The 12,013-nt window shown below is 48.0% G+C and overlaps 1 protein-coding gene across 7 annotated transcripts in view; it reads left to right on the forward strand.

The window, feature by feature from the left end:
• NECAB2 (N-terminal EF-hand calcium binding protein 2) overlaps window positions 1-12,013 on the forward strand; it is an 87,994-nt gene that overhangs the window by 22,107 nt on the left and 53,874 nt on the right. The window contains exon 1 of one of the 7 annotated variants that reach the window (XM_056360382.1): window positions 6,235-6,330. The exons of 5 other annotated variants lie outside the window; for them this stretch is intronic. The gene's annotated coding sequence lies outside the window, so the exon portion shown is untranslated. Of the gene's footprint in view, window positions 1-6,234; window positions 6,331-12,013 lie in introns of those variants that run through there. One more of the 7 variants, XM_056360384.1, reaches the window with a different exon arrangement.

A 12,013-nucleotide genomic window follows, 5' to 3' on the forward strand; every position in this document is an offset into this window, starting at 1 on the left:
AGAAAAATTAAGACCTTGTAGCTTTGGGTGCTTTTATGAGATCTTAAAAAGATGCCAGATTAGGGCTGTGATACCTCCATAGATATATATGTGTGTGTGGTGTATGTATATCAGACTAAAAAGACCCTGAACACCTAATAAGCCACAGCCATAACTTTTCATCTGTTTTGAAATTACGCTTTTACTGGGAGCTCCTGGGAGCTTTGCAGTCCCTGCCCTAATGGGCTACCACTCATCAAACCCACTTATCTTCCAGACCTAGGTAATTACCTTCTGTGCGGCTACTGCTCCTCACGCACAGGGAAAACCTTGAGCTATTCATAGCCCGCTGGTGTGTCCAAATCAAATCATTAGTTTCTAAGTGAGAATATTCATAATTCTTGCATAACAAAACCAGTATTAGCAGCCACCTACATATAAGTGGAAAAATGCAGTGATGAATCGGGTTTTCTAAGTATAGATAAATCTTGTTGGTTCTTCCATGACCAGACAACCAGTCTAAATTTATTTATCTTTAAAAAAAGAGAAAGATTTGCATTTAGATAGTCTAGATTTCATGTGACAGTCAAAACCACCTTGTAAAACTGTGTAATGACCTTTATTTACAGGGAGAAAGTTTGAAGCTGTTTTCAGTTATTTAGATTCCTGTATCATTTCCTAGCTCTCTCTATTGTATATTCAGTTATCCTTCCAAGTCCTTGCAAAGTTCACAGCACATGGTTTTGAAGAGATGACATCTGTTTAAATTGGGACGTGCTGTTCCCAAAATCATAAACAAAACCTATCAACCAGATGATGCATTTACATTCTACACGAGAATGCAGAAATTGTGAAAGGTGGTTGCTGGCCATGCTCTACCGGCTGTTGCTGGCTGTGTCCAGTACTTCTGTTCACCCTTAAACCCTGTAAGCTTAGGATCCAATTTTCATCACTGACCAGCTCGAAAGGGCACTTCTCGACTGCTTGTGCCCTTTTGGGGCTGCTTTTTTCTATTCAGCAAAGATATGAAGGTATCTGGCATGCACTGCGTGTAACAGAAGTGAAGAGCCGAGAGTTTTTAGGACCTGTTTTTCTTCTCATGTCGCTCCTCGTTAGCAAGTGCATTGTAGAATCAAGGGGTGTTTTTATACTTCTTTTTGGCTGGACCACCTTAATTCTCTGGAGTAGACCTTGAATTGGGTGCATAGGGTTAGGACTTCATTCACAGCTGCGTCCTCACGTGCTGCAGGCTGACCCTTATACAGCAGTTCACCTAGTGCAGGGCTTAAGCCAAGGAAGGTTTGAGCTGGACAAGGTTTGGATCCAGCCCAGAAACTCCCCCATGAACTCAAGTCAATGATGTGGCCAGCACGTGAGCTTTAATTTCCACAACAGGAATGTCCGTATCCCACCTATCTCTGCACAGCATCAATCAATGGCCCATCACTATCTAAAACTGTTATTCCTACCCTGCTCCTAAAGTTTTTCCCTGCTGAGAGCTGGCTACCAAAACAGAAGGGACCTAGAAAGCCTTTATGGACAGCGAGCAGCAGAGGCACTATCAGTCTGAGCGTGACCTGCACATGGTGGTGTGCAGGGGATGGGGTCGGGGGGTTATCCACAGCTGAGAAAGCTGCTCTATTTAAACAGAGCGCTTAGCCTTCCATGCAGCTGGCTTGCTGACACTTCAGTGGATATCTGGTAGCTCACATGCCTGACTGGGATGGTGCAGAATGCCCTGTCTTCATTATTCAAGGTAAAACCCATTGCAGTGTTGGTGGCCATCACCTATGTCCTTACCCTTTTGCTGTAAAACCTGCAGCTGGAATATCAAGCCTGACTTAAAGCAAAAATTAAAAAATCAGCATCACCTAATATTTGGTCTCCTTCAGTGTGCTTGCCAGCCTGCGGTACCTGCTGCCCTGTGACTGTTAAGCATATTTACACATTGGTCCACCCCAGGGCTGTGCTTGCAGCTCCTGGCTGTCCTCTCTGCCCAGCACCTTCCCTTCTGGTGGCTGCCCAGCCTTTCTCTCCACTCTGTCTCAAAAATCCAGTTGCAGAGTGAAGCCCGTCGTAAAAGTCCATAACTGCTGTAACCTTCAAGGCTTCCTGACATTTCTGCATTCACAATAAATGGATGTGAATGACAGATAGTCAGTTACCTAAACACGCAGGTGTTCACATCTCCATGCTTTTTTATTAGGCTGCACCTCAGTCCATCAAAAACTCGGATGGTGAAGCTGACCTGAAGGGTCATCTTCCTATGAGCGCTGTGTGGGCAGAAGTGTCTGCCCTCAGGCCACTGCTGACCTCCTGCTCTCTGCTGGACCTCAGAAGGGTCAGATGTGGAGGAGCAGGCTAGGTCAGAGCTTTTGCATTGGAAACCACCTACCAGTCTGCCCCATGACTGGATTTCCAGCCTGACCCATCAATCGAGCGTTCTTGCTGTCTGTATTTGTCACTTAGAGGTTCAGGGTGGGCTGAGACCTGCCTGCCCATGAGCATCCTCCCGCGGCTCATCAAGCCTCTTGCCTTCAGGATACGTTGCTCCCCGAGCTTAGCAAAAGCTGATCTGGCAGAGCAAAGAGGCGTCTGCATTTGGGGTCTGACGGATTGACGCTATTGTGTCACATTGGGAAGTGGCTCAAGGTGGCTGCGTTCAGCCTTTAAGGTGGGTTTTGTCTGTGTGATGGAGCCGGGGCATTCCTATAGGCAATGCTCTTTTTCTGCTCTATCTGTTCTCTCGCTTTGCTCCTCATTCAGTTCCTTTAATACAGAGAGCTGGGGACAAACAGTGTCCTCAAGAGATGTGGGGAGGGGACATCGAGCAGGCGTTACTGCTTTAGCCTGGCAGTTTGAGGCTGAACATTTGATCAGGAGGACAGTGATCCCAAACACCGCCACTTTGCTTTGAAGTGCACCAATTAAGGTCTGACATACAACGTATCCCAGAGAAGACAGGGTTTATTTCCTTCGTCTCTCTGTGGGTTGGGAGATGTAGGTTTTCTTCTGCAAACCTCATTAGAGACTTGCAGGCTGGACAGGAGCGATTGCAGTGTATTATTGTAACAGTTTTAATGGCCTTGTTGCAAGTTGCGGAGGGTAGGAACGAGGGATCATGGTTTGCCAAGGAGCCTTTGAAAAGGTGCTCCATTAGCCTGGAGGATTTTTAAAGACATTTCTTTCTGGAGCCTAAGTTGAGAGATTTAATTAGGAGTTGCACAGCAAATGTGTCTACATGGCATGATGGCAGCCAGCAAAGGTCACTATGAAACATTTACGGAGCTATTACCTACTTGTCATCCCTAGCAAAAAAATGTGAGTTTTATTGGTATTAAAGCTCATATATAAATATAAAAATATTTATTGGTCTATAAAAGAACAACCTTAAAAGTGGTGGCTTTTCTGGAGCGTGGAAATTGCTGGATGCTGCTAGCTGGCCCGGAGAGACAGGGCTGTAGGCATCCTTGAAGGCCATTTCAGTTGGAACGTTATATTTGTGCATTTTCCTTGCCAGTGGATCAGTCTTTGTGCAAGACCACCCTGATGTCTCTCTGCTCTGAGTTCACAGCACAAGCCCCAAACTGACTTCAGGCTCCTTGTCCAGGCCAGCTGCTGGGAATGTCCCTGCGGTCTGGCTCGCCTGCGGCGCTTGTGTTAGCAGGTAGCAAAGATCGAAGGGCAGAGAAAGGCAAAATAGCAGGGCATCCTCCAGAGGTGACAGCCACGAGCACTTGGTGGCTCAGCTGAGATTTGGCTGCACCAGGTGCACCTGATGCCTGCAGCTGGGGATGCAAAGAGTGCAGGTTTGGCAGGGAGGGGGAGCGAAGCCATGAGCTAGTGGGGTTGTCACTGTGTGCTCCGGCCCAGCCTTACTGTAATGCCACGCTCCAGCTTCAGGAGAGGAGGGGTATCGATAGAAGGTCTTTTCTGCATGGAAGTGGCAGCTTGAGGCAATGGGAAGGCTGTAGCTATAATGGCAAGCCAGGGCACTGATGGACATTGAAGGTTTAACACCTTAGGGTGCTTTTTGATCTGTCTCATTAATATCTCATGCTGCTGTATCCGGGAAGCTTTCCACGGATCCTGCAAATCAATATTCCTCCTGCTAAATTCTTCATGTTGGATTTTTGTGGCAGAGATGAAATTTTGAAGTGCTTAGAAAGGACTTTTTCAACTTGAGTGGCGGATTAAAGAGGTGCAGCTGACTGCAGGCTTCAGGGACTCGGCTGGAGTGTAGCAGTGACCGTGGGACATGGCCTGGGTGCAGGGACAGGCTCCTAGGGTGGACATTTCCATTTTGAGTGTTGGGAATCGAACCCTACAAACTGTGGGGCTCCCACTGCCCTGTGTAGCTTTTCTTCAGCAGGCACAGAGCTTGCTGCTTGCTTGCGCCTAGAAGCGAGGGGTAGCTCTGGTTTGAGCCTCTTGATTAAATCCTGGTCATATCTAGTTTCATTGCTAGATGTTAGTCTGAAGGATCTCAGCTGCTGCTCCCTGCTCTGCATTATCAACCCTGCTGCCCATGTGTCCCTTAAGAGGGGGACACAGGCAGCATGCAGGGCAACAGGGACCTTGCCAGGCACTGGAGCCAGTGGTGCTCTCTGCATCTCCCTGCCCTGAAGCTGTCCTTGCAAGATCTGTCCTTTACCATAACTGAGATTAAAAACAGGCTTGGTTTTGTCCTTCTCCCTTGGTGGGAGGGTGTCACCGCTGCAAGTGTTTCCCAAACTCCGTTCAAAGGCACAGGGTGGCTGTGAGATGACTTTACGCAAAGCTTCCCGTCAGCGTTCGATGAATTTCCCTTGGAAGCACTTAAGCATGGTGCTGCTTTTGGGGGAGAGGTGTTCCAGCCTGGATGTTTTACCTTCTTGTTAACTGGATCAGTGATGTGGCTTGTGTGCTCCTGGTGTATTATGAACAAGTGACAAGGTGCGATGTGGCAATGGAGTTACACACCTGGGTGCAAGTGACCCGCATGTAGGAACGCTTTAAAATGCCTTTGCCACCACTACAAAGACCTTGTGTGACCCCCAGCTTGTGTTATTTCTCTTGCCACCGTACCTTAATCTCCCTTACAGCTTCCATCTCTGCTTCTCTCCGTAGCAGGGCTTTCCTGAGCTTGCCTTTCCGTTTAAGCCCTGGGAAGTTCCCACAGGGGCGATGGAGCAAATCCTGCGTGGGGGAAAACCACTGCTTTTGCCTCCAGCCCAGTGCCTGCATGCCATCCTCCGCTCGTGGGAGCAAGGGGCAGCACCGGGCTCTGGCGTTGCTTTTAATTAGGTACCTTCTGCAGATCAGCTGTATTTATTGAACATAGTTTATTATAGCTGTTAAAATTAAATAAGGCAAAATTTGAATCCAGAACAAATATACTGCTGCAAGTAATCTTTGTAATTTGCTAGCAATTTTTGCCAGACAATACGAGAAAATATGTTCTGGCAGCCTGTGTTCAGGCAGTCGGCCAGGAACAGCTATAAATCTTGTATATCTTTTTCTTCCTATTGTCTTCCTCACTCTTTTAAAATGCATGGGTTACCAGATAATATACATTGGAGAGAGGGGAAGAAGTATCTTACTGACTTGTAGTGGGGAAAGAAATGTCTGAAGCCAAGATACATCCAGATCTGTAACTCCTAGCAGGGATGATCTAGGGGACAGGAGCAGCTGATTTTTTTTCCGGGGAGGACTGTGTTAGTGAAGAGTGAAAAGGATGTGAGATGTGGGAGTGCATGTCTTTGTGTTTGGTTGTCTGCACCATGAGAAGGCAGCCTGTTGCTCTGGAAGGTGGAATTAATTTAAAATTATTGTTAGAGTGGAAATTTCTCTGCTATGACCCCGCTGAGTGCAGAGAGGGAAATGTGTCTGAGCGCCGGCCGAGCCCCAGCCGGAGCTTGGCGGTGAGGGAAGATGCTCTGGCTGCGTTGCGGCTGCTGCTCCGCAGGACGTTGAAGGGCTGGCACACGCCGGGCTCGGGTTCAAGGAACAGCCCAGCCCGGGCTTAGCGTTTGGATCCCAGATCAGTTCCTGCCGCCAAGTTGCTGCCTTCATTAGGTACCAGCATTGAGGCACCCAGGCTGACGCAGTGCAGACGTGAGTGGCTTCAGCCCTCTTGTTACTCATCGCTTCCTAACCTCAGCTGGCAAGGGGGCAGGTGTCGGGGTGCTGCTATTGGTAATGATCGCAGTGGGTGGTTTTCGGGCGCTTCTGGTACTCGGCATGTAAATGTGGGATTTCTTTTCCTTACACCAAAATAATTAACTCCAGGAGCCCGCAGAGCCTGTGTATTCTTTAGGCACGTGGTGGTTCTGTTACGCATTGCTCTGCTGTGCCGGCACCGAAACACAGGTTTGTACCTGGTCTGGTAATAAGTATGTTGAGACTTATTTTCCTTTCCAAAGGATTTTCTGTTCATGGTGGAGATGTTACTTTTCCAGCTGGCTGGTTTGCTGGCTTTCAAACACTCTACGCTCTGTTAAGCAAGACTGCTTTTCCTTCCTTGCCTTTGTAGTGCCATCAGCTGCTTTCCTCGTTTCCTTACACCTCCCTCCCCAGTTTCTGAGGAAGGTTGGATTAATGTTAGCAGCTAGTTCAAGATGAACCAAAATCAGTGTATTTACATTAATAGTCTCCTCACAGTATAATACGCTTTTTGCTTTCTTAATCCATACTAGATACACCTGTTAGGAGTTAATATCTGATGCCACTTAGTGGTTTGTTACTCCCAGTAGAGCACAGAGGGATTACCTTTGGCTCTGCAGGAGATGAACGGGGCAATCCACACCCTGGCAGGCAGGAGCAGCCACAGCAGCACCAGCTGCAGGCAGCAAATGTGCAACCCTCACCAACTCCTGCGGCTTCCCGGTGGGGTGGGATAAGAAGAAAGGAAGGATGGAGGGGCAGGAAGGGACCAGTCGTGAGTTTGAGATGCTTTTTTCCTGGGAAAATGGAGCAATGGGAAAGCACAGCTTGCCTGGCTGGGTTTCCAGCTGGAGAGCAGGGGTAGGGGATGCAGGATGCGAGTTTGTCCCTGGGCTTTAAGAAGTTCAGTCCTTGGTTATATACAAACACAGCCATGTGCAAAATTGTCGTTACACTTCTGTAGCTGGAATGATCATGGTATGTGTTAAATGGGGGGGAGGGGAAACGTGAACTATAGTGGAAGTACTTGCACAAGATTGTAAAAAAAAAAAGATTAAATATTTGTATTTTTCGAAGAAGTGAACCAAACTTGTTTCCTTCCCCCTGTATCCTGTAATCTAGTTGTTGGAAAACAGCAGAGTTTAGATCTTGCTAATCTACGCAGGAATTCCTGTGTTGGAAACTAGAAGGGTAAATGGTTTTGTAGCATTTAAATGGAAGAAGAGTTAACTGAAAAGAAGTTGCAAAAGTGGGACCCTAGGTAGTAAGGAATATTAAGTCCTTGTATAACAAGAGTGCTGTGAGTGAACGAGGTGATAAATGCTGAGATCCTGGGGAGCTGAGGAGGAAAGGAAAACCGAGTAGTGGGGGATGTTCTTGCAAAGCATCATTTGCAAATGTGGCTCGAGCAGGACGCGGACACTTACAATTTTTCAGAACCAGTTGTTTCTCTCTAAATGAGGAGCCTGACATTTTCAAGGTCAGCAGCTCGCGACAGGGTGACCCCTGCTAAGCCGATGCAATCAGAGACTGGGCTTACTGGCTTGCCGCGTTCTTCACGCCGGGGTCTGGTGCTGCCTGATTGCCTGGGGAGACAATTTGTGTCGATGTACCCTAAAAAGACAGTTTTGCAATACCCAGATGAGGGAGGATACCTGATTTTTTTCCAATTTCTCCTCTCCCCTAGGAGAACTAATAAAGGGAAAGTGGGCTGAGGAAGACCTCAGGGGAGCTGAGGGCGGCTTTGGGCAGAGGAGAAGCAGAAGGTGTCTATTGGCAGGGGGGGACACCCCTGCACACCAAGGCAGCAGTGGACAGCAGAGCTACACCCTGCCTTGCTAACAGCCGGGTGCCGCGGGGTGATGTGTCTGACGGTGGCACCTCGGGGTGTCCCTGCCCCACCCCAGGGCTCCTGCCGCCTGCAGCCTCCCACGGCCAAAGGCTCGGGCTCCTCAGTGCAAAGCCCGGCTGGGGGCTGGCTGCAGCCAGAGGACAGATTAGTTGGGTTAAAAGATCTGTATTTTTTTAAATATCAAGAACCTTAAACTGTGGGTCGCTAGAGCCACACGCTTCCTTCCCGCGTGCTTTTTCTGAGCTCCCCACACCGAATGGCGCAAATGTATTCATACAGCGGGCGACTGAATAACCAAGGCAACATAAAAGAAAGCAGATTCAATGTATTCATAAATCACTACAGAACAGGACCAGGCCATTGCAGTGTAGCACGAGTGGGTTTTTCTTTCCCCTTTTCCCTCCTGTCTTCTACAATTTCGGTATTCAAGTTTTAATCCTGCAGTATGTATTTCTTTGCTCTGATACTTCAATGTTGGGACGGCTAAACCTTTGAATTATTAACATGCTGAGCATTTTGATCCTTTTATAAAACAAGAATGAGGATTAAGTGTTTCTCACAGCACTGCTGTTGCAGCACTCAGCACAGATTCCTAGAGGCTGATGTTGCAGTAGGAGCCAAGTTGCTCTGTAGCAAAACATCCCGCAGGACTTTGGTGGGTAGGAAACCACCGAGCCGATCACCTGCAAGTGCCTTTCTCTCTGCAAAAGCACATCGGTGTGCTCCATGAGAGAGACGGACGAGATTTGGAATTTGCTTTTCTTTAATGAGCATGCAAATAGGCAGGAAGCAGCAAATGTTGGGCTTGCTTTCCTGTGAATGCATGGCACCGAACCCTGCAGCACCCTGCTCTGCCTCGGCTGGACTCTGTCCTTCACTAGGAGGTTTGTTGAGGTTTTCCTGGAGGGTGAGGGCATCACAGATTGCCCTGGCAGGGTTTGTGGGGGCAAAGTGGGCAGTCCAGCCCTGTCATCTGCTGGGTCAGAGCTGCTGCTGCCTGCTTGAGGTTTTGCAGCACCATGCATGGTCATGACCGTGAGGTCTGACCAGCACCATGACCCTAACCAACAGCAATGTTTTGTAAAGACTTTTTTTCCCTATCTTAGATTATTCTTCTGTCCTTTTTTGGAGGGGTGGAAGTAAGACACAAACGTTTCCAGCTCATGCAGGTACAATGAGGCAAACAGGTCCCTAAGGATGGGAGGTGACCCAGAAATCCCGTTAACTTCACCCGTGGCTTTGTGCATTGAACCGGTCTAGAAATCCAGTTTGTGCTAGTGGTTTGGCAATGCAGGTAGACGTAGAGGGTTTCCTGCAGGCAAAGGCGAGCCTGGAGAGAGCTGTGCTCCTCTGAGGCTGCGATGACGTTTGTCTGCTTTCTGAAAAGCTTTGCCGTGACAGGTTTGGCAGTGACATGTGAGCTGTTAGCGCTGGGAGACAGAAAACATCTCTGTAAACTGCTCCTTTGATGAAGCTCTTACATGAGCCTTCTCCTGCACTAGGATCCTTACTGCTTCAAATGGGTCCGGTCCCTGCTAATGAATCACCTCCTCCGCACGAGGAGGGTTTGATCAGACATCACAGGGGAGATCATCGAGGCCTAAACCGAACATTTGCTATTCCATTAGTTAAAGCTCATAATGCTGAGTATTTCAAAGTAGTACACTGTTCCCTCAAGGATTTCTATTGCCAAACCAGGCAACCCACAGAGAAATCTCCACGTGCAGAGTGCCTCCCTGATTTTTCCTTCTTGATTGCTTGGTTACCTTTCCTCCTGTTGCAAGTCCCAAGCAGAACAGAGCAGGGCTAAGCTCCCTGTCTCAGGGCTTCCCAGCTTTGGGAAAAAAACATCAGCCATTTGGATTTCCTATGAGTAGCCTGTATAACATTTCCTGGGATGGCGCTTTTGTGAAATCCAGATGCTGTTGCTTTTTGGTGGGATTTTTTTTTTTAACTATAAAAGGATTCCAAAGATTTTGCTACCAGCTCACTTGGGGGAGGAGAGGAAAGCTCAAATGGGCATGTTTTATCTTGCAAACCCTTGAGCATCACCATAAGTGCTGGGGGTTATGTTAATTTTGTTCTGCCCAAAGCAGGTTCACACTTCACCCTTAGGCCAGGCAAGTTGTTTATCGACTTCCATGGTCCATGTTCCCCTTCTCCTCCTCGTGTAGCACAGTGCATTGACTTCCCAGCTGGCTGCTCATGCCAGCCTCCATTGCTTCCCCCTCCGCTCTCCCACCATCACCTTCATGCTTAGTTAAGGCCTTAATGAGAAAAGAAGGGGAGAGAGCAGCAGTTCCCTCTGCAGAGGTGTTGTGCTGGGTGTTCGGGCATGCCGAGATGAGCAGCATTGCTGTGTGTTCCCATGGGTGCATCACTTGAATCTGGGTTAAACCTGGATGGTGGCTCAGGGAGTTTTGCATCACAGAGGTCAGTGGCAGGATCCGGCAGGATCCAGCAGCATCTCCCAGCACAGCCTGTGTGCTGTCACATTGGGATCTGGCTGATCCCAGGTTCTCGGTTGTGCTGGGAAAGGCTGCATGCTGCTGCTGCTGCAGGTTGCGTAGCTGCAGTGGATGCTGCTGAGATGGCAAGGGGAAAATGTGGATTCAGCAAAAACTAAGTAGCACACAGCATTAAAAATTCACAAAGGCTTCTCTGATACCCAGTCTCCCGGGGGAGAGTTTTAATGAGCTGCAGCAGGGCTGGGTGAGAGTGGGGGGACCCTGCCCCAGCACTGCACTGGGAAACAGCCCCCATGCACTGGTCACCCCCATCAGTGTATGCATTTATGGTACTCAGTTTTCAATGGAAAACTGCACCAGAGGGTTTTTCTCTTTTTGTGCTTAGCAACTCGATGAGAACCTAGTCAGGTTTGCTGTGGAAAAGTAAAATAAAAATGGAGAGGCTGTTGTCAGTGTTCAGGGGGAAAGGATTAAACTGAAAGAAAACCTGAAATACTCCGGGGCTGGGATTTTCAGATGTTCCTTTGAAAGCTTTTTTAAGAAGAGATGCCAGGTGACACCATTTTCCCCTGAGAAAAAAAGCTCAAGCAACTTGCAGGCATTTTCCCAATGGCTTTGTCCTTCAAAGACTTTTCTGCCTTATCTTAGATTTATGCAAGTTAAAAAGGGCTGGGCTGAACCGCAGAGCCCCAGAGCCAGTGGCCGGGATGCTGGGGCCGGGGGCTGAAAGGACCTGCCTGGGAGATGCTGAGGTGGAGAAGGGTCACGAGGGGCTTCAGAGCAAGAGTCTGGAGTTGGTACACAACTTTCCCTCTGCCTTTTGTGCCAATACTAATGGGTTTTGGCTGCTTTTGCAGTTAAATCCTGAGTGGAGCACAGTGAGTGGGTGCTTTGGGGATGCTCTGCCTCAGCCTTTTGCAGTGCTGTGACCTACTTGTTAAACCAGTGCCCCTTTGGCACGGGGCGGGGGTAGGTTTTCGTTGTGCAGCTCAACGCTGCGGTGACTGTCATCCTTATTTTATTAGTCTTTTGTTTAAATTTATATTTCGTCTTCTGTACTTTATTCTCTACAGCATGGGGCATTGTGGAAAAACACAGCAATATATCTTGCCCTTCTCTTAAAACCAAAAAGCCTGATAAGAGTCCTGTGGGTTTTTTTTCCTAACCTACTTTTGAAATGAACAATTACAAAAAATAAACAGAAAAGATATTAATGCTACAGCTTTGTTAAAAGCTGGTTGCAGAAGTATGTGATTAAAGATGTGCTTGTTTAATTTGCTGGAGCAGAAAATTGTATTTAGGGTTTTTTTTCTTTGCAATCTTTCAGAGCAGATGGGCCTTCCCTGCAGGACTGCTCTGCTTCTGGGCTGCTCAGCTGGTTTGCTGAAGCAAACAGCTGAAAGAGTGTGGAAAAGATCTGCATTGTGTGCTTGAGGGATGTTAAATACCTCTGACAGGGCTGAGACACCCATCCTGCCCTGGACAAATAGCTGGAGACACTGAGCATAGGGCTTACATTTTTTTTTCTGAGAAAATAAATGAGAAATGCAGAAGCTTAGTAAGCTGGAGC

This window comes from Falco biarmicus, chromosome 15, assembly GCF_023638135.1.
Source record: "Falco biarmicus isolate bFalBia1 chromosome 15, bFalBia1.pri, whole genome shotgun sequence".
In the NCBI taxonomy this organism is placed as follows: Eukaryota; Metazoa; Chordata; class Aves; order Falconiformes; family Falconidae; genus Falco; species Falco biarmicus.